At 28.8% G+C, this 21,270-nt stretch overlaps 1 protein-coding gene across 3 annotated transcripts in view; it reads left to right on the top strand.

Annotated features, from left to right (window-relative positions):
• Positions 1-21,270, top strand: part of LOC136986550 (dipeptidyl peptidase 4-like) — a 185,397-nt gene that overhangs the window by 62,838 nt on the left and 101,289 nt on the right. The gene's annotated exons all lie outside the window — the stretch shown is intronic.

The raw sequence follows: 21,270 nt of genomic DNA, 5'->3' as shown, positions 1-21,270 counted from the left end.
GATTTATAGGAAATCGTAGCGTTTCTATCACTATAATCGCTGTATTGGATAACATTAGAAGACTGCAGTGCCCTTTAGTGTTTTGAAGTTTGAATTACACCAATTTAGTTAACCACTTTTAGTTATAACCGGTTGAAGGGTTTTGTGTTTCTATCCTTCCGATGTTTAATGCATCCCAAAGCATTTATCGAGTGACCCTTGATGTGACAATTACTTTAATCCATCTAGATTTGGTGCAGTTATCTCGTGTGTCCAGATCTGAAGTTTAATGAATTAATTTTCTACCGTTTCACGCTGCTGTAAAATATTTTATACTCTAGCAATTAAGTAGTTTGCGATTAAGTTGCAAATCGTTTGCTGCATTCGATACCTTAATTGCATTAAACTGCTGAGAAAATTGCTATTATCTGCATAAATTAGTCAAAGTTTGATTAAAAGATGAGCGTATAACGTTTTTATTCAATTAAATTAGTCGAGTTTCAAATTTGGGGATTAGCCAAGGATTTCCTCTTATTGCGATTCCATTTTATGACTTCCATCAAAAATTTTTTTTTCTTGATTAGAAATATGATTAAATTTACTGAAGCCTTTAAAATCGTGATCATGGTTAAGAAGCCATAAATGGTTACAGATTTATAATTTGATTTTTTCTAGTAGAAAACTTGGAAGTCGCAAAGTCACAACTTCTGGAAAATCAAAACTAATGGATGAACCATCATTTTTTTTATCCATCGTGAATCAAATAATAACTTGATCTTGGCATTTTAACGTAGAAGACACTTAAAGTTTCTTTACAAAAAATCAATTTTAAGTAAAATACGACTTTAAAAAAGACGAGACTAATTATAAAATTTAAACGAAAAAAAATCCGGTTAGCCATTTATAAGGACGGTAAGATAATATACCACAGAAAAAAACTGCAAATTAAATCTTATTTAGTGCTAACTATCAACATTAAATAAAATTTAGCGCATGGTTTGGCTTGGAAGCACTTGGAAACACTCGCTTCTAATGTTGCAAAGAATCCAATTGAGAAGATAAAAAAAAATATCCGGCAACAAAGCTTAGAGGCCGTTAAAATTTGTTGATTTTTACCTGTACAGCTATCAGAAATGCAAATATAAAGAAGGGTATGAATACTTTGAAGGATAAAAGGAATTTTTTAAATCGCAAATTGAAGTAGAGTTTCTTGGTATTATATTTCTATGCTTTTCTTTAAACAACACGTTAAACCATTAAAACGTTATTTGTAAGGAATATATTCCTCTGCACGAATATAAATATCATTTTATTTTATTGTGTACAGTACGTAAAAGAAAAATAAAGTAAGAAATCGAGAATTCAAGCATATCGAGTTACTCTATAATTCTAGATACATTCTTTAAATCGAATTGACGAAATGGTAAAATCAGAGAGGATACAAAAGTCATTGGTTGTTTTTTTCTTGTCGTGTTTCGAGCAATAAGATAAAATTACCTAACCTTATTTAATTAAACGGATACTGCCGAGAATGTCATTTCGTTACAGTTGGAAAACACGATGAGAGACAAAGAATAGCTTCCTCTTCAGTACTACCTTCGGGAGTAGTGATTACAGTGCAGGTTGCGAGTTCCAAGCAAGATTCACTTTATCAATGCACTCTTTCTTGTCAGTGAAAGCCTAAGAGAACCCCCTATGTGGATTGGCGAGATTGAATCTGGCTGCTTTCCAAAGTTGTAATGTCAAGTCGATTACCAATTGACCCATTCTCTTATCACCATGAGAATTCTAAACCTGGGTGCTATGATTTACCTGACTTCAAACGTTGGATCGAAACAAAGCCACTTCTTACGGGATCCAATCTGTCATGTCTGTCCGTCCTCCGTGATTGGTGTGTAGTCTCATGTCAAATTTTTAGGACGCTTCTACTGGAGAAGTTTAATGCCTTTGTGTTCAGATCCCGGATCGAAAGAGTCCAAATCAATTTTAAAACTTTCTTTTTTCCTACTATGTTTAGAGTTTATGTTATAAAATATTCTGATAAAATAAGAGATAAGAACGGAGATAAAACTAAGTATTTATATATATATATATATACATATAACAATTTCACTTCTTTTTAATTTTATGGGTGTATTTTTTACAGTTAAAAAATATTAATTTATGTATTTTAATATCTAAGAAAGAATTTATTTCATTTGAGAAAAGAAATAAAATTATATTTCTGCGGTTTATAAAACTAAAATACTCTGAAATGTTCGATAAAATTCGGTTAAATTCTCATGGAAACCGGAAAGAAATTAATATTTAAATTCGATAACGTTTCCAATATACTTTCAAAACATGCAAAATTCACAGATTAGTTATAGATATACGAAGGATATTCATGAAAAAATATTTCGAAATTCCATTTTATAGATTCCGATCTGGATTATTTATTCATGGAATTAAAAAAAATCCGTCGACCCTACAAAAAATTGAAGCATTCATATCAAAACTTAAATTATTTAACTACCTTAATAGAATTTTTTATTAGCTTTATTGAAGTGTTACGGTTCTTTGTCTTTTCTCTTCTATAAAAAAAGAGGAAGAGGGGAAAAATAGAAACTAAATTGAAAACGTTATGAAAATGAAAATTACCTATAACTTAATTTCCTTTATCTAAAGTGAAAATAACATTGTTCGAAGATGTTGCTGATGAGATTATAAATTACATTTAAGCAACTATTTCAAGACGTTCTGACATATAAAATCTCATATCTTAAATAAAAGAAAATACATTTAAAAAGAATTTAATAATACAATATTGGAAATTAAATCAAGGATGAAGCAAATATTGAATTTATATTTTCACACGAGACGAAGTAAAGTCGATCATACACCTTTTAAACATGATGTGAAAGATCCCATATTTCTAAAATTCTGATCTCGTTTCCACATAAAACTGGTATATTTTAGAGATCCTTTCGTGCTTTACACGAATCTACATATTGTCGAGTACACACAAAAAAGTTTTTCGACCCGATAAACGTAGCTCGGGATTGATATAAACAAACTATAAACCATTTGGCTTATGGAATTCTTCCCGAAGCTACTTCAAACTTTAAATTGGTATAGATAGTAATAGGAAATCACTATAATGATGTAATATGTTTTCATAAACTTATCACTTGAATTTCACTTTATATATTTCTGTTTACTCTATATTACCCTCTGGTTATTTTTCTCCAAAGTGTATGGCAAACAAGGCATTGTTGAGGATCGTGTTTATATTCTCTGCGTTATATGAATATATAATCGTTAAAAATAAGTGTTTATCTAAAGTTTTATTTTTAGAAAAATTGATAATTTTCCAAAATATTGATTTAACCTCGTTGTCCTGCTAAGATGGTCGCCGTCATCTTTTCATACTCGGTTATTAGAGTACGGTTGCTTTGGGAATTTTACATGATTTTTATTTATAACTCCTATAAGACTGTTTTGATGAATACTGATGATTTTTTAATCATAATCTTCTCTCCAACATGCTCTTGCGAGTGTTAAATATATTACACTGTGTTACACTGAAAGATAGCGCTTTAAAAGTATATATCAAAATGCTATCTCTTATATACACTCGTAGTACTTCTACAGTAATAAATTATGCAAATTAAACAAAGTGGTAGAAACTTTCAGACATATTTATCCGTTTATCAATTAAATATTACAAAAATATATATATATAAAATCGAAAGAATGTACCGAAAAGTTTTATTTGGTTCAAAGTTTAATTATAATTCTTCGAAGCGTCATTTAGTATTTAATTGTTTATATAATAGTCCCCAGTTAACATTAATAATTGTAATAGTCGATAATTAATGTCTATAGGGACAATTGACTCCTACAATGATTCAGTCGGAAACATTTTCAATATTAAATAACTGTAAATATTTTATTTATGATGTTTATAATCGTACGATTCTTTAATTAAATTTGAGATAAATTTAATTAAGAATACATCTCGATTAAATAATTAATAAGAAAAACAAAGCAGACTTCTTGGGAATATTGTTGATCCGTATATCGTAATGAATCGAATCTGTGCTGGAAGTTGTGTTTTTATTCTTTCGTTCTGTGTTTTTTTTAATGGTAGACGATGATTTTTTTTAAACTGTATGTTAAATAAGTCAAATTTTTTGTATGTAGGTCACGTTTTTGTAATGTTGAGAGAGAGTTTAAGGTCAAGAACCATTCAAATATCCAAGTGAAATACGAGGGAAAGGTTATCTGAGTATTGTAAACACGTGTTTGAACGATATCGAAGCTTAAAGATGCCGAAAAGCCAGATAAAAATCAAAAAATCGCATCTGGTATTTTCTCAATGGCTAGGTAAGCCCTACATCTGGAGATACCTAGCCATTGAGAGAAAGAAAGAAAGAAAAAAAAAACTAAATAAGAGAATTTCTGCGGCAAAATTCAGAAAAAGAATCATATTCACTTCTGGGAATTTTGCCAGAAAGGTAAAAATTTTTGCCAAGAAGTCTTTTATCAAAGATAAAAATACGATTTCTACAAAAGAAAATGTTTACCCAGCAATTATCCTCGGGTTTCTACTTTTGACAACTTCAGTTTTGTATACGTTAGAAATAGTAAATTATAAACTTGTAAATTAAATTAAACGCCTCAGGTTCTTAAAGCAAAACAAAGATTGAGTATATTAAGAAAATGAAAAGGTTCATCTAAATTGAAGTATATATTGTTTGATGTAATTCCATTATCAAAAAAAATCGTTTCAAATTTCCTGGAAAGAATCAGACTAGCTAACGTTTCTCTGGAATTTCTGAAATGAAATTGTGTGTTTGTACTATGAATACTTAAACAGATCTGATCTTCGTGTCTGGATTCGTCAACATGCTTCTAGGAATTTTCGAAACAATCTGGCATGAGGTCTAGATTGCATCGTCAAGTAAATGTTTAATTCGCTTGATGGGATTAGAGTACGAAGAGCAAACATCTATATCTCCATCGGACATGAGTTTAAATATTTGTTTTCGGATTCTAAAAAGAAAAAAGTTCGCTTAAAACTGTAATTAAGGAAGCCAAAGAATATTCAAATTAGCAAATATTAAATCAGAGGTTAAATCTTACAGATGTTGTTAACTATTCGTTGTTTACTGATTGAATCGATAGAACAGGTGTACGGAAATTCAAGATATACATAAAGTTAACAGGATATTCTATGAGAAAATATAGCATTTTACTGGACTTCATCTATTGATCGCCAACAACATGGCAAATGCGGGTCGCTCTTAATAATGGTTCATTTCTGGCGGAAGAGGTGTAAAATTTGAAGATATATTGGAATAGTTACGGCAACAGATCGATATTTAGATACAAATAAATATAAAATGGACAAAAATATGCTAATTAAGAAAAAATGTAACAATATCATCATTTTAACTAAATTAAAATTGTCCTAACGAGACGTTTCTTCCTCGAAAATACTTCACCGCCTGCACGGTAGTTACGTTGTTTCTTTCCTCCTCTGCATGAAATTTTGCATTTTCTGGTTGATAAATCTTTTTTACGATCTCAAATTGCTGCAAGTAATAACTAAAAATCAGAACTTCACCACAATACTTTCGATCTTTCTGCATAGTATTTAGACATCTGTCGCTTTTACTTTTAGGTAGTTGATAGTGGAAGCTGTTCACGACATATTTGACTTGTTTATTACTCCTGTTCACTTTTAATAAAAGTTCTATTGCTTCTAACTGTTTTGCATTAATGTAAATATCTCCTTAAATATGCAAATTGCCGTAATCTTTTTGCCTCGGGTAAAATTTATGCAACTTCATCATCTTCGGAGCATCCTTCCGCAACTTTACCATCCCCAATCTATAGATGTTACACGCATCAACTGATCTTAATTTCATATTCTGATTATACCCAACATATTCGGTCGTTCTAAACAATTTTATGTTCTAAAATATAACCAATAAACGTCTAATGATGAAATTATATTACGTTAAGATGAGTAAGATGATGGATAAAATTTTACTCCTGTCATTGCTCCCACTAATAATAATAGGGAAAAATTGAATCATTTCTAAATATAAATTCATAGGAGAAAATGAAAAAAAAAGGATTAAAACGTTAATAAGTTTTGGCAATAGTTTCGTTATATTTGCTTCTTCAAATGATGTTGAACAGAAATAATATTTCTGACAGTAAATAATATCTTTAAAGGGTGTTGTTTTTTCCATCAAACCAACATGTTGTTTTTAAAATAGACGTTAAAATGTTTGTTGTTAGTAAAAGCGTTTGACATCAATTGAAACCTGTTTGTTTTTTTGTTAAATTTTATCAATAGGATCTGGCAGGAGGATAACATTATTTCCTTTTTACTATAAAAAGCTATTTGTTTTTTCTGCCGTTAGAAAGATAAATAGGTGATTCTTTGAGAATTTTCTATGAAAAATTCCCCACATTTTTCCTTAAACTCTCCCTCCTAACTATATACTATTTCATTTTTATTATCGACAAATTTGATTATGAAGGTTGTGTTTCGAAGTTTTGTCAAAATCGCCAAAATTTTTACATACCATACAGTAAATCAAAGTGAATAGCCATATAAATATTTTATACACTTCTTCTAGTGTAAATGTTTTTATTATTGCCAATGTTTGTTTTATACGTATCTTCGTTACAGTTTATAGAATTTAAAGAAAAAAAAAAGCTATTTACATTGACAATTTACAGATTAAATTCAATTTTTCCGAAACTTTTTCTTTTGATCTTTCTCTTTGTATCGCTTAAGTCTATTGTAAAGCTAAATATAACAAAGAAAGAAATATAGAAAGTACGTGCTTTTACAGTACAGAAAATTTTTACAGATCTTAAGATTTACAACACAGAAAACGTACGAAACGTGAAAAAACTATAAAATAGACAATAAGCATATAAAATGCAGATATACGGCCTAAATGTGCCACAGTAAAATGCAGGTGTGGTAATTCCACGTGGAAAAAAATCGCTTTATTCAACTACTATAGAAAACTTAGAATTAGATTATCCCAAAATAGAAAACTCGTAATCTCAGACAAAATTTATGCTTAATATATTCATTTTTTTATATCTTACCTTAAATGTGTAGCATCAACGACATTTGCTTCTTCTTTTTTTATATACATTTTTTTATTTTTCTAGAGTAGAATGTTGATCTGAAGGAAACTTTAGAAAGTATGTTATAAAACATAAATTCAATACATCAGTAAATTTTTAGTATTTTTCCTACAACTGAATGTAATTTTGGCTGAGTAGTTTTATAATATTTTCTATCCACGCTCAATTAGAATAGGATGGTTTGAATCGGAAATCGAAATCCCAAGCACATCTTCGCTTCCATCTTCTTAATGTAAAAAACATGTCAAAATAAGAATGTCTCCAATTTCAAGCAGGCAAGACTGAGATCTAAATGTCAATCAAACTGTATATATATATATATATATATATATAAAGTAACCGAATAATATCCGTAGCATCTGGATATTAATATAAAAACCGACCTCCTTTCATCTACTCGATTGTTAATAAACGTAGAAACAAAATATAAAAAAGAAATCCAAGAAAAATGGCATAGATAGTCATTTGTCGAAATGAACTTCATTCATTTATTATACGTAAAAAAAAAGTAATTATTCGAAGAATCGTTTTGTAAAAGCGGAAAAATAATCCACAAATGTTGTCTCGTAACAATAAGTGTAGAGTCTTCTCTACTATATACGTCAACGTTGATAAATTACGCTCTCTTAAACCAACCACTAAGATATATATAAAAAGTATTAGCGGAATCGTTACATTAAATCGGAACTGTTGAACGTAATAGAAACTAGTGGCAAAAGCCTCCCAGGTCTTGATATCAAAGGCTGTAAATGGTCCGCACAAACTTCCATCCTTGGGCTAACTTAATGACAAGGATTTACAGGGAACCACTACGACGACAAATGGATGATGCATCAAGAAATTTGCAGTTAGACATGTCCCGTTCTCATTTAACGCTAATTTAATAAATGCCAGGTTCGCATTTACTAGATTACCTTTGGTATTTTATTAATTTAGAAGCAGCATGTTAACTGTGATAAGTTTGTTATGCAAACCGCGTATATGCGGCTTAATTCATTGAAAACAGAAAATCTAATCTGTACCAATGCTAATTTTTTTCTTTGTTTTTTTCGGGAGTGATGTGTACGCTGTTAGTATTTTTTTTATAATTTTTTTATGGCTTTCAATCGATTCAAATGTGAATTCTCTCATCGTCAGAAGAAGGAGAAGATACATCATGACTCCTCTAGAAATTGTATTTTTTTTTTTAATGTTACGCCAGTAGAATATATTGCTATTGGAATTTTCGAGGAGTTTTTGATATTAGAAACTTATATAAACTTATCATTTTAATTAAGTTTCTGTTGGTAATATTGTAAACAAGTGATAGAGATTATTTACTACACACGTTTTCACCATTACTTCGTAACTAAGCCGTTTGAAGTAAAAATAATATATGAAAGATTAAGTCGAAAATGCACTAATTAATTAATTCAAATTTAAAATCCCAATTGTAATTAAGAAAAATATTAATAGAATTGAGTATGATAATTAATCAACGTCTAATTATTTAATAAAATAGAATTCAATCGAGATTTCGGTGTTAATTTTAAATTTAATTTAAAAAAAAATTTAAATTTATCGATTCGTTCTTAAACTAAAAGAAGTTTTGGGAATTTTTTTCTTTTTGTTTTTTCCTTGGATAAAATTCTCGAGTGTATTGGGCGCAATGGGCAAGTACTTCCAAATCCATCGTAACAGATCGACAATTGAAGATACTGACTGAATAAAGAAAAGAACCCAAAGGGCACAATAGATATAGAATATCCTTTTGGTAAAAGTCACCAAATTTTCTATTGGAGATTCGCTAGTTGCGTCACAGCATATCAAATGACCTTCCTCCAGTTATTGAATTTAACCAAAAGAAAATAAAGGGAAATATGGAACAGTATTTTGTGATTGAACAGAGAATTTCTTTTTCATTTTTAGTTAAAAAAAAGGCAATAATATGATAACATATTATAATATAATATATATATAATACGTTAAATTAAAATTGTCTAGTTACGAAGATGATTATCAAAATGTTTATTGCAGAGGCTTTATTTCTTCAATCGAGTTTTTTTTCTATTGATTAAATTTGTGGTTTAATATTAATTTAAAATAGTTTTCAAGCGAGTAAATTTACATTAAACATTTTTGTCATTCTTTTAAATGTTCGTGCTTTGTTATATATTTGCTAAGAACATTAAAAAAGAGAAATTTATGGACAGCCCGCCTGTTAATCCTGAATGCCAGATAAATGAGTTTCTACTGTATTTTTCTGTCATATAAATCACAAAAATATTTAAATGAAAAATTTTATATTTAGATGAATGTTTATTTAAATAACGAGCAAGGTGCGGAGTCATTCATTATATACAAAATAAAAGATAAAAAACAAAATATATATATAGACAATGATATTCAAATTCAGAAAATTCACATAAAATTTTAGATAAAATGTAACAAAAAAGGTTTTATTTTGTAAATGTGAAGTTTAAATTTTAATTTATTTTTTATATTCTATTTTAAATTGTAGATTCTCTTGAAATTATATAGGAAGCTGTCAAGATAACTTATTTGTAATATTAAATAATTGTTCTTGTTTGAATAGAATACAATGTTATGTCATTCTTAGAGTGTAATTAAGAATCAGAATCAATAACAATCGGAGTGAAGATAAATATTCGGTTTAGTTAGGAGAAACAATACCGAGTAGTTCATGATTTTAACATTTCTTGGAAAGTCTTTTGACAGCCAACTCTGTCCATTATATTCAACTCGGAAGACATAACGAGCTAGAATCAGCTATCGCCACTATTGAACACCTAATGGGATAAAGCTAAAGAAAATACGTAAAAGTCAAAGAGCAGTCTCTTTTCTTTACAAGTATTTTCTCGTTAATGGTGTTTTTGATTTGCTCCTCCTGTTCCTCCTCCTTAATTCATGCCGCTTCGATTAGTTTCATGAGAAGGAAAAAAACCAAAGAAACTAGTCCTAGTTTTATTTATTTACTAGAAATTAATCACATAATCACTACATAAAAGATCGGAACTTTTCATCTAATCTATAAAAAATAATCTATATATATATATATAATAGTAAAATACATATTTATTCATTTTTCTTTTATCTTTTACTTCTCAGATGCATTATTCAAATAATGTATTGTAGAGAATTGTCAATTTTTTTGAATTTTTTTCGCATTTTCTTTCGGTTAAGCTGTTATGTATTCGTTGTAGATAAGATGCGCTTTGCCGGAAATATGTGCCGTGTATATAATATACAGCATATAAGCATGCACACTACATCGCATTTCTAACAAATAATGGGCATGGCGAATGGAGCGGTAATAGATCCCCTAAGAAAGATACAGTTTGAATTCTTTTTTGCCAAACTTGGCACCGTGTTAGAACTTGGTGGACATTTCAGCAAATGATAGATTATCAGATGTTTTATTTATACAAAGTGTTTTATTTCCTTTACTTTTATTTCTCCCATCTGTACGATATATCTATCCATAGCTCATACCTTTCTTTTAAAACGTATAAAACACGCAAAACTTAATCTATTCTTCCACGCTAACTGCTCGATTATAAATCCATTTATTCCATATTTTTATTTAATAAAATAGTCGTGATTGCCTTTTACAATTCTCGAAATAATTTAACACTCAAACGACATTTTCATGTAAATGAACGTTTTAAATATTGAAGGGTTTGAATAAATTTTAAGTAAAATAATTGAGTGCTCTTCATCAATTTTATGGAAATAGTCAGAGTTTATTAACATAGTAAGGTAATTATATTTATTATTATTGTTGTTATTACTCGTAGCATTCTACTCGAAAATATTTTGATAATTGACCGAGTCAAAAATATAATGGAAAGGTAAAAATGAAAATGCAAACAATAATCTACAATGGAGATTTTTGTCTTCATGAATAAAACAAGCAATTTATGTTCTGAAAAAACGATAAATCCTAAAAATCATAGAAATACATTACTTAAGTGGAATTAAGAAAGACAACCGGATGAAGTTATAAACAATTATTGATAAAATTATTCAAAGGGAGTAAAGTATAACAAGAAAACATGCAAGAAAAAAAGAAAGAAAAGAAAACGATTTAATTAAGAACAGAGACTTTTTATTGCCGTAACAATTTATAGTTTTATCTGTATTTTTGTTTCAAGTTATAATTAATTGAAGTAATGTTATAATCCCCAATTAATAGCTAACTTTTTTGTTTTTTTAAGTATTAATTTCCGATATGGATAATTACCGTTATCATAAACAAAGTTTGTTTTTTTTTCTTTCTTTCTTTACTTCCTACCTCCTGTTCTCTTCTCCTATTACTCTCGAAATTTCTTCGTTATATGCAAATTAATTTTGAAAATTACACTATGTAGTATCAGTAAGGCAAGATGTTGCGGTATGCACTCTCACTAAAAATACCCAGCAGTAAAGTAAAAGACGAAAGTTTTAAAATGTACAATTATTACATAAGTCATATGCCCTCTTCTAAAGCCATTAGTATAGTGAATCATTCTCAATTTTTCTATTTAACATTTAAGAAATTTTTTATTCTAAAATTACGAAAGAAAAATTTCTGCTATAATTGCCTCAGAGGAAAAATGTTTAACCCCCCTGAAGAAACACGATACATTGAGAATTAAACAGAACCAAGCATAATTCTTCCAGTTCTTGCTTCTAATGTGACAAATTATTTCCTTTTCATATTTATTTAATAAATGTAATTTTTGTATTGATCGATAAGAGTCGTTAATAATAAAATTTTGAAACTGAATACAAAAAGAAGAGCTTAGGAAATCCTGAAGAGTAATACAGAAACTTTGAAGAGGTTAAGAAAAATTATTCTTTTTATATATATACATATATATATATATGTATAAATATATATTTTTTCGCTTACTAAGAGGTGAAGTGTTATTTAATATTAACTGAAAAATGAATAACTTAACTACAGAAAACGAAAACTTTGCTTGATACATCAGGAACTTTGCTGACTGAGCGCAAACAATCAATCCAATATAGCTGACATCATCCCTTCGTTCCGACTAAAAGAACACAATTTCAATTGTTTTAAGGAGCTTAAACGTATTTAAACATGAAATATGGAAAAATATTATTATATTATTCAAAGTAGAGAAAAAAAATATTGCCATTTTTAATCAAATTTTTTCAAATCTTATCAGACATCTGATTTTATTATTATTTTTTTTTTTTTGCCAAAATTTTTATTCCACACATTCATTTCCATAATACAGACATTTGGTTTTTAAGTCTTACAGATGAAAAATAGTCTCCATTCAGAAAATTATAGCTACTCCTTTATACTTTGGTTAGATAATTTATCCCCTGATATCGTGGAATGAAATATTGAAGTATGGCCAAGAAATAATTTGTAAGAAGTAAAATTATTTTACGTAGTAATGGTAATTGAATGTTGTATTCTTTTTGCGTTTTTTGTAATTTTTAACTCGTGGTTTTATGAGAGTTAACATGTTAAATGGTTGAATAGATTTATGGGTCATTCTTGATTTGCCCCCCCCCTTTCTACTCTTAATATAGGCAGAAAGATGTTTCGACTACAACTTTTCTAAAAATAGCACTTTTACGGGATTTAATCGATAGTTTACCTCACAAATCATCTAACTATAATTATAAAATTCTTTTTTAAAATTTCTAAACTTAGCGAAAAAGTTTGGAAATCGAATGCCGTTTTATATCACGGATGAAAATTTTAATTATTATCGGTAAAATAATATATATATATATATATATATTTCCCCGTTTAACAAATTTTCACTAAATTTAACATCACATTAAAAAGAAAAAATCAAGAAATTATAATGAGTATCGCGTGTCGAAGTTTTATTTTTAATTTTTGCGTAATGAGTTCATTAACTGGAGTTTCGAATATTCATAAAGTCAATTTTAATATAATTTATATGATATTTTTTTAAATATATGTCATATAAAATAGATAAAAACTGCATTTAATTATTTAGTGGACATTTGGAAAATGATAAGATTCTCATTTTCTCATAAATAGAAATTAATTTCTTAAAACTCATTTATAATTTATCATTGAATAAATTAGCTTTATAATACTGTATATCTATATCTATTATTCACATTTTAATGTTAATAATGTATAAGAAATAGCTTTATAGAATTCAATTACGTGTGCCCATAATATGACAGTTTTAACATAATATTATTATTTTGATTATTTAGATTTTAAAATTCTTAAACAGAACTAATAACTTATTCTATGGCGAACTAATAACTTTGTTGTGAGAATTGATAATTGATACGAATAAAAGCAATTTAGACTCTGTTTACTACTTCAGATTTCTATAATTAAATTGACCCTATTCTGTTTTGTGTATGTTCTATAGACCATACATATATATAGGTAATTTTCCTGCTAAAACGTGAAATCTGCAACTATCCTATCGCTTCTGGGTCCTTGCATCCTACGTATTAATTTTCAATTTAATTTATGGAAGTATTCGATGATCGTAATTACAGCAGTCTACTCATATTCAACGCTGTCTAGAGAGATATTTAGCAGTCCAAATGCAATAAATATAGTTACATTTAAGGACTGGCCGAAGACAATTCCGTAAAAAAAGTAGTGCTACAACTCATCACTATGGCACTTTGGCGATGAAGGTAAGAAACGTATTATTTGTACGCTCGTGCTATATTGTACAGGGGATACTGTTCAATGTGGTCCCCATTTTCTTGGGACTATTCGTGGTCTCAACACGAATGTATTGAAAATGTCACGTGTCACAAACTCGTTCAGTGAATGGTCTCAGTGAACGAGTTGGAACTACATGATATTCTCAACACGTTCGTGTCGCTACTCATATAACTCGAGACTAAGCATCCTGAAGGTCTAAACTTCAGGATTTAAACCTGAAGGCGATGAACAGTGTGTTTAACGGTAGATCGTAATTGATTATCTGCGGTGCTTCTCACCTGCAGTGCGATACGGTCTTTCAAAGCTGTCGACTTTGCAACGTATCCTCGATTAACCATACACTTTTTAAGTGTAACCACAACCAAAAATCACACGGTTTGAGATCATTCGACTTGCAACGCCAGAAGTGCCATAGTGGAGAGTTTTAGCACTAATTTAATTTTTAAATGCCTTTCGCATGTTCTGAAATGCCACAATACGATATTTTGTTGCATTTGGAATGCTGAATATCTCTCTAGACAGCGTTGAATAGGGGGTACTTGAATTACGATCATCCAATGTATTATCGTTTAATTTAAAATTTATTTATTATAATAAAACTAACAAAATTAAAAGCAATGAAAAGTCAATTTTAAAGTTTATTTCCTCATCTTTTATTTACATGGAATATATTTTGAAATAGTTCTTAATTCATCAGCAAAATTGAACGTTTAGATTTTCGTTATTTTGAAATTCTAAAAACTTTAATGTAAATTGCTTTTATATATAAATGAATTTTTAAAAAGTCTCCACAGAAAGCAAATAAATTTACTCATGAAAAGTAATCAGATCAATACACTAAAAATGAGAAAAAAATCTGATTCAAAATCCAATTATTTTATTTAAAAAACAGTTTAAAAATATTCTTTTATTTATAATATATATATATAAATTTAATATAAAAATAAAAATTTTGTAGAATGAAATTCATCTTATTAACATTGAGATAAAAAGATTTATAAGTTTAAAAAAATAAATAAATAAATTTCATTCAAATTTTAAAATTATGAATAGAATTTTAGAGAATTAAAAAAATGTATATTTTTTTTGAATATAAAAGAATTTTTTTAAAACATTTAATAATTTAGTTTATAGAGTTTTGTATAATGTAACATGTTGCTCGAAAACGTATATGCCAGTATATATATATATATTGTACAGACAGACAGAAATTCGTGTGAATGAAGCTTTTATACAATCAAAGAAAGTAATTTGAAGTAGTTTCTGTACAACTGAACATTCTTTCCATTAAAATGTGGATAAGAAATAGCTTTTCTAGGTGAAAATTACAGGTTGAGTCACGTCATTTGAATGTAAATTATTATTCGTAGCCATTTATCTAAGTGATGCAAAAATTCATTACTCAGTTTTACAATCCAGATCAACAACAAAACGTTGTAGTTATTAAAATATTTAAAATTCAAATAAGTCGGTTTAAAATAATCTAAGCTCTCCTATCACTACATATTGCTATTAATTAATCATTCGACTATAGGATATTTTTTTAAGATGTTTTCGGTTACTCACACTGTCAATACTGATCTCTAACCTTAAGGTAGTTGCCGTTAATCTCGTTAGTTCCTCTTCTATTTACTGTTGTTATCATTTTTACAAAAGCGAGTTATAAATAATAAGTTAGAATGATAAAAGAGAAATTATATTTTTGACACAAGCTGACCTAATCGATAAGATTTACATTATTCGGTTTAGTAACACATCCCTTTGTGAAAGAATTTAACGCTCCGATAGAATCGGTTTTAATCAGAGTTTCCAATTAAAGAGAAAATAAAATTAACTATCACTGTTATTTTCGGAAAGTGTAGGGCTGTTTTATAAAGTGTCGAATGATTTACTGAGCTAAAGAATTATATCGAGAGAAAAAATTAAAGGTTTTGGTTTACCGTCATCAATAATTTACTTTACAATTTCACTACGCTCTCAGTTATCTACAAGTAATAATACTATATTCTTGGACAAATAATAAATGATTTCTGCTCGTAATGGAAACAACGCCAGTCGATATATAATTCCAACAGAGATGGAAAGAATATTCGTTCGTCCTTTTTTTTTCTTTTCGGTAGAATGGGGTTGGTTAAATTGTACCTCTTTCTGTAATTGAACCAGTTTCCCCCTCTCCCTCCTCATATTCACTTCGTTTGTAAGCACCTCCCTGCCACTAATGTTAACTTGATTTTTGCGACAGATTCTTAATACACTAAAGACGTGAAAAACTCCTCGGATGATTATTGAACCCAACCCTCTCTTCAATACAATTTACATAAATGGTTTCCTCTGCCTCTAATCTCTTTGCCTCTTCTGTTTGAAACTACTGTTTTTTTTTCTTTTCGACATTTTTTTCTTGTGTTGAACATCCCACTCGATCTGATCTGACAAATTGTCCGTCTAACAAATTGCAACTTGGCCATATTTTTCCCGAAAGCGTGCTACAGTCACAGTTTGTTGCTAAACATACTCCTCAATACTGATTCCAAGTAATTCCATCCTCTGTTATTATTGAACTAGATTTATCATTGCTGCTTTTCCACTTGATATCATATCCCTTTGCTGATTGTTAAATAAATGTTTCCAGTTGACCAGAACTTAATGGAATTTTCTTTTTAACCATTGTGAATTTTTTATAGAATCGTTTCGGATTTATTGTATTAAGTTTTTATTAGAGTATTAATCAGTGAATGTGTCGAGATAATTATGTTTCCCCAACTGATACAAGCTGTTCTTTGATTAAGTAATCTTCGTAGAAATTTTCTGATACTGTAATCTTATCTGATAGTTTTTTCTTTGCAGTTTGTTTCGTTGCTTAACCTATCTTGATTGAACCTGTCCGCTATGTAAAGTAATGAAGTGAAAAGCGAAGATCACAATAATTATTCTCTGTCTAGCTTTCAAAACTTACTGATAATATATCTTTTGTGGTAAGTTTAGAATATCATAAATGCACTGTTTTAAATTTTAATGTTATTCTATAAATCAATTTTTGTGTTTTCGTTATATATTGTTCGTACGTGGCAGAGCATTATGTTGAAACATTATTCAGGACGAGTCTCACCAAGAATTTAGTTTGACAAAAATAAATTATGGATCTATTTACTTTTATCTGTTTATGTCATTAATTCCAGTTGCATTGATCGTTCAGCTACTCTTAATTTGCATAACATTCTGATGAAAGTGATGCTGGTCGCGATGCTTCTTGAGGTATAAAAAAAAGATTTCCTTCGTTAATTTGTCTCTTTTTTTCTTTTTAATTTAGAAGAATACTGTAATTATCGTCTCTTGGTTTATCAAAACTATATACTTTAACATCTGATAATAAGTTATTTTAAACTCGATTTAAAACGTGCTCTCGTTAGGATGTTGATTATAGTAGAAAGCCTTTAGATTTCTTTTATGATTTTAAAAAATAAAACGGGCCATATAATATTTCAAGCCGATTTATACCCTCAGTTGCATCTGAGATATGGATATCCCATTCGGTAACAAAAGGACAGTTCTCTTTTATAAGGGAAACATATGACAGACTCTATACTTTATTGACTCACCGAGAATAGAAGTAAAGCGATGATAACGTGCATACGGCCAGGACCAAACCGATAAAACGTTTATTGAACAAGTATTCACCCAGTTATTTCCCCCGGTCACGTGACAATTAGATTCCACCTACAAACTTTAAATCCAACAAAAAACTTCGATAAGAATAAGTTATATAAGAAGTTCAAAGGCCATATCAATGTAGGATTAGGCGCGATTTTGAATTCTAGTTTAGATACCTAAATATCCCTAGGTTTGTATTTTAAGTGATACGAAGCATCAGGTTCATTTGCAAGTAAAATTTTGCATATAAACTTTTAGAATAAACAAAATAGTTTTTACAGTTGGTAGACTTCATCTAATTTACTGTTGAATAGAAACTCTTTTGTTGGCTAAAGACAACACTTATTGACTTATATAATAGCGAGAGGATTAATTTATGTGGAGAGCACGTTAAAAATAAGCTTAATTTACACTTTCATGAGATTGTAAACACTGCTTGTAAATCTTTCATCACTAAAGAAACGCCTTTACCTGCCCATCTGGTTTCATTATTGCTACTTTTCTCTTATATCTCGCTGAACAGACATTCCTCTCTTTGTTTAAACTCCGAAATTTTGCCTTAGAAGTTTGACCAAAAGAAATCGCTCGAGTGAGCCCACGCTAACAACCAGTGTTGAACAATTGAATGCAATTTGAATGAACATCCAATAATCTTGAGGCTATGCAATCCAAGAACACCAGAAGATGCACGTTTCGAGTAAACTTTGACTTTTTTCCTCTATCTTTCTCTTTGTCAATTTTACCTGGAATAGCATGAGGAGAAAAATGTCATCTGGAGTATCTCCAAGATAATACGATTGCATTCAATCTTTCGATTCAGTTCAAGCGTAATTTCAAAGTATATAAAAGTACAGGTGGTAGAATATATTGCCTATTTTTACTATGTTATAATGCTACAAACTTATAAGATAATATTGTTTTTATTATACTCCGCTTCCATTTTTGAAATGAAAATCGTGTCGAAAATGGCCGCTTCAATTGCCATGAGATTAAATCTGCTGAATGGAAATAATTTCTTCCTTTATGTTATAAATCATGATTTTCTTTCTTCTTCTTTTCTTAAACATTTATTAGTTAATGGATTTTACAATTATTTTATTCCACTTTAAAAAAAATTACAGTATTTCTTACCATTATAACTATAATTTTAATTAGAGAAATTCTATCGCTAGAATATTTTTAATATTTTATAATTTCGACATTTATAATTGAAAAATCTTAATTTTTTTTAAATATTTGCTGTCCTATTTTCTAATTTGTTTCATTACAATTTTTCATTTAACATTTTCTTATAATCTTGATCTATTTTTTAAAAATAAATTGAATTTTCCCCTTGCTTGATTCTTAATCTCTCTTTTTTTACGAGTACTTAAAATATTATTAAACTTTTTCTTATCCTGTTATTTTCACGGATTTTTTTCCTTTTAGTAATTTTCTTTAGCTTAAATTATTGTAGAAGTTTTATAAAAATCTACACGAAGAGTCAATTTTATTCGAGGGAAATAAAACTAAAGGAAAATTGCAACGATAACTTATGAATGGTTTTCACTCGATCATAAACTGTAAGGGAGCTTATGCATATAATTTTCAAAGTTTATATTGCCTAAACATATTACGAAGATAGGATGGATATTGAGTTTATCCTGGATGTTGCAGCGAACTGTCTTTGAAGAGTGTAGCGTGGCTCATAGCTAGTAATCTAGTGGCTTGATACCTAGACAACTATTCGGAAAAGCGCAGCTGATAACGCTTACTCCAAAGTGGTTTGGAAGGACGGTCTCTTCACTTCCTACATCTGGCGTGATCAACCATCTTATTGAAAACCGATGAGATCTATTCCTCTTCTGTTCTGCAAACTGGCAAATGTGATTTCCTACTAGCGTGATTGAGTTGTGATCTTCCATTTTCAATTGTGTTTCTCTCAACGAAAAGAAAACTGAAACCAAATAGTTTATGAAAAATTGAACAGTACAAACTACACATTTATTAAATTATTATTATTACTTTTAAACTTTTATATTTAAAGTAGTAAAAATAAAAAAAATAAAATACAGTATAATAATTACGATAGCATTATACTCTATAAATACAATTAGTTGGAGTTTTCATCTATCTGTTTATTTTTGAGATTAAAAATAAAATAAAAAGCGCCGACCCTAATGCAGTTAAGATTTTGTTTTGCATTAAAATCAATTCTTAAAAGGCGAAAACAGTTTTAAATAGAAAAATTCTTCTCTTCCCTGATAAATTTTCAAGGAAAAACGCTTACATAATTCAATTAAGTATAGCTATAATCATCTGTTAAACTTTTTAATATGAAACTTTTAGGAATTTTAAAATGTTAAATAAAATTTTATAAATTAAAAAAGAAAAAGAAACGTTTAAAAAAATTAAAACTTAACAATTTTAATATTAATTTTTCCATTAAAATCAATCTCTTTAATCGGTTGAAAACGCTCTTTTTTTTGTTAGTTTTCATCTGTTTTTGACACTTGCTCATCATAATTACTTTGTAAAATTAATTTTAATTAGATTAATTAAAAGTTAATATATTTAATTAAAAAATAAATAGTTTCGGATACAAACCCCTTATACTATTTATTTTATAGGAAAAAAAAATGAAAAATTTAAGACATTTCTGATGAGTTTAAACCATCAAAAGCTATTAATATGAACCTTTATTAGTCGCATTCATGCTGGTGTTCATTGACTATATAGGTAATTAAATACAATTAATATTAAATATCCGAAATCAGATTTCCAATAATAATCGAATTAATAAGAGATCAGAGAGCTGTGCAGTCCATGATCCAACAAACCTTTGATTTACTACACAGATGCGTTCTTTCTTGCTGCTTGCCATCCGATTGAGTGCAGCAGGAAAAGAATTATTTCATAAAACCGACAGCCTAAATAAACAAAGTTATGTTATTGACAGACCAGCAAATCTTGCTACCAGATTTAAGATTTCTGTTTTTATAACTGAACTTTTCAGGCTGTCACTTAAAATGATATGCAAATTTTGACAGCACCACTATCCACAGCCACTTGGGAATAAAATTTTCGCCACTTTATGGTACTACATCACCTTGCTATCTAAAACTTTAGACTAGAAAAACTCAAATTCTTTCCACAGTCTCCATTATAGATTGATGGATGATGCTGACATAAAATTTTTTCCTTGTATTTAAGTAATCTAGTGACATTTAATAATAGATTCTCTAGGTACTATATAAGATATTTTTATATATAAAGTTTTAAATAATTTGAATACGATCGGTTGAAATAGCATTCTCTTATGGATATTTTTGGATGCATTCTGTGATCAATCAGTCATCCAAGTTTCATATCAAGACATTCATTCCTTTACAAATCTATCCAGATAGCACCATTACTAGACAAAATGGCACATGAAGTAATTTGTTCAGATAATTACGACACTTTCCGTTGACAATTGACTATTTTTCTCTTCGCATTTTCCTGCCATCTTATAACACAAACCACATTTCTATATATTCAAATATATATAAAGTTTTAAACTATTAAAAGTACGAGAAAGTAAACCAATTAAAAAAGTGATTATCGAATAAATTTATTTTATTTTATTTTATCTTTTTGTACAGAATGCACATTTCTGATGATTAGAAAGCGTTCAAATTAATTAAGCAGAATTCTTTGATCTGTTTTAAGTATGACTTTTACTATTCTTTTTATTATTTTTTCTATTTTCTCGGTAAATTTTTCGAAAAGAAAAAGTATTGCCATAATTAAAATTTTCGTGT

The sequence above is a fragment of the Centruroides vittatus genome, unplaced genomic scaffold (genome assembly GCF_030686945.1).
Source record: "Centruroides vittatus isolate TY-2023 unplaced genomic scaffold, ASM3068694v2 scaffold_1152, whole genome shotgun sequence".
NCBI classification, from domain to species: domain Eukaryota; kingdom Metazoa; phylum Arthropoda; class Arachnida; order Scorpiones; family Buthidae; genus Centruroides; species Centruroides vittatus.
The sequence above is the reverse complement of the archived record's forward strand: the minus strand, read 5'-3'. Positions and strand labels throughout refer to the sequence as shown.